General features: G+C 43.0%; 1 non-coding gene across 1 annotated transcript; it reads right to left on the reverse strand.

Annotated features, from left to right (window-relative positions):
- Positions 1–896: 896 nt before the first annotated feature.
- On the reverse strand, positions 897–1002 carry LOC140856791 (small nucleolar RNA R71). The gene has a single exon (XR_012140393.1). It is a non-coding gene; the product is annotated as a small nucleolar RNA R71 (small nucleolar RNA).
- Positions 1003–2682: the final 1680 nt, after the last annotated feature.

Here is a 2682-nt window from a genome sequence, read left to right on the forward strand (position 1 = left end):
CAGTGACGGCCACGAACCTGCTCCACCTCCTGTGACGGATACCATGTGATTCTCCTGACGACGGACGCTGCTCCACCCCTCATAACAGATTCCACGTGGCGAGTCGAGGTGATGCCCACGTATCTGCTCCATTATATTTCGCAATCAATTCCCCTGACCATGGGCGGCCCACTACCAGGCGGTTACAAATGTCGCCATCAGTCCATTGCCTCCCCGCCTATAAAAGGGGGGACTCAGATACGTTATTCTTTAAGCTCTTTTGCCTTATCTCAAAACTCTGCTAAATTCTCCGTTCGAGCACTCCATTCTTGTTGAGGCAGAGAACTGACTTGAGCGTCGGAGGATCTTGCCGGAGCAACCCCACCTCCAGTTTAGACTTCCTTTGCAGGTCCCGGCGGCGACCGCGGCTTCCCCAACTCCAGCTTCTCCAGCGCAGGCAGATTTTTGCACCAACACAACCTTTTGATCCAGAAATAGAAAGAACCTTTAGAGCCAACAGACGTAAAAATATGGACCAAAATCAGGAGAATGATCCACCCAAGCAATTGAAAGAGTACTTTACTCCTTCCACATATACCTACTCTCCTTGTATTCAAGTGCCCCCTGTGGAGGCCACTCAATATGAAATTAAGTCCAGTATAATCCAAATGTTACCTTCATTTTATGGACTTAGTAATGAGGACCCTTATAAACATCTTGAAGAATTTCTTGAAATATGCTCAACTGTCAAAATTCACAACTTCTCCGATGATGCTCTTAGGTTGAAATTATTCCCTTTTTCACTTAAGGACAAAGCCAAATACTGGCTACATACTTTGGATTCCATGACTATATCAACCTGGGACCAGCTGCAAGGAGAGTTTCTCAAGAAATATTTTCGCATAGGAAAAACGAATCAAATAAGGAAAGCCGTAACTAGTTTTTCCCAATTAGATGGAGAAATATTTCATGAAACATGAAAAAGATTAAAGGACCTTATTAGAAAATGTCCCCACCATGCTGTACCCAAGTGGCAGTTAATCCAATGTTTTTATGATGGGCTCTCTGAAAGACATCGACAAATGGTCGATGCATCATGCGGTGGGACATTCATGCTGAAAAGTGAGGATGAGGCATGGCAACTGTTTAAAATTTTAAGTGAAAATTCATTACATCATATGTCTACCTCTATTAGAGATAAACCCATGTTAAACCCAAAAAGAGGTGGAATATATGAAGTAGGAAATGCCATAGATATCCATCAAAAGGTAGATGAACTGTCCCAAAAATTAGATCATCTTCTAAATACCGGACAATCCCCGATTCCACCTAATCCAATCCAAGAAGTTTGTGCATTGTGTGCAAGTCCGAACCATTTTGTTAATGAATGCCCAGCCGCACCTCAATTTCCTGAGTTTGTGCACGAGCAGGGTCAGCAAGCTCAAGTCCAACAAGCTCGCAGACCAGGAAACGATCCATATTCGAACACTTATAACTCCGGCTGGAGAAACCATCCAAATTTTTTCTGGAGACCACAACCAGTGGTTGGTCCTACCACACCTCGACCTCAATATCAGGATCCAACATATAGGCATGGATCATACCATCAATTTCAAAATGCTCCTCAACCATCTACTACTGGTCACAGCTCAGCTTTTGAGGAAAAAATTCTGAAAGCACTAGAACGATTAGAAGTCAACACTCAGATCCTTAACTCCCACACACAATCCATTGCTAAGCTAGAGACCCAAATAGGTCAACTAGCGACTGCATTCAGTAGGAGGAAAGAAGGAAAATTACCTAGCCAACCCGAGAGCAACCCAAGAGGGCAATTTGTGATTGAGAGTTATAATACTCCAGAAGCTTTTTCTGAACATGCCAAATCAATCATGACTCTGAAAAGTGGGAAGGTCATTGAACACACTAGTAAAACCAATGAGACTGACCCTAAACCTCTAACCGAATCCAAATCACCCAAGAACAAGGAGGACCTGAAAATAGAGAAGGAACCAACTACACCGGAATCATCTTACTTGCCTAAAGCCCCATTTTCGGATGCCCTGAAAGCCCCTATTCCTGCAGATAAGAAGGGAGGAAAACTCGATGAGATGTTGGAATTGTTTAAGCAAGTCCAAATTAATCTTTCCCTTCTAGATGCAATCAAACAGGTCCCTGCTTATGCCAAATTTTTGAAGGATTTGTGTACCCAAAAACGTAAATTTAGATCACAAATCCCAAAGAAAGTATGTCTCACTGAACAGGCTAGTTCTGTCGTCCAGCATGCCACTCCTCCAAAGCTTAAAGACCCAGGAGCCCCCATCATTTCCTGTGTTATAGGAGATTATCACATTGAAAAAGCTCTTCTGGATTTAGGGGCAAGTGTGAATCTTTTACCTAGTTCGGTGTATGAACTTTTTGGATTTGGAGAACTGAAACCTACATCAGTCACACTGCAGTTAGCCGACAGATCAATTAAGGAACCACGTGGAATGCTTGAGGATGTCTTGGTCAAGGTAGATGAGTTTTACTTTCCAGTTGATTTTCTGGTTCTCGATATGGAATTAAGTGGCAACCCCAGACAAATTCCCATTATCTTAGGATGACCTTTCCTAGCTACGGTGAATGCATGCATCAATTGTAGGACAGGAGTCATGGACGTATCGTTTGGGAATAAGAAACTGAGACTGAATGTGTTTGGTGCTT

Source organism: Elaeis guineensis, chromosome 3, assembly GCF_000442705.2.
Source record: "Elaeis guineensis isolate ETL-2024a chromosome 3, EG11, whole genome shotgun sequence".
Lineage (NCBI taxonomy): Eukaryota > Viridiplantae > Streptophyta > Magnoliopsida > Arecales > Arecaceae > Elaeis > Elaeis guineensis.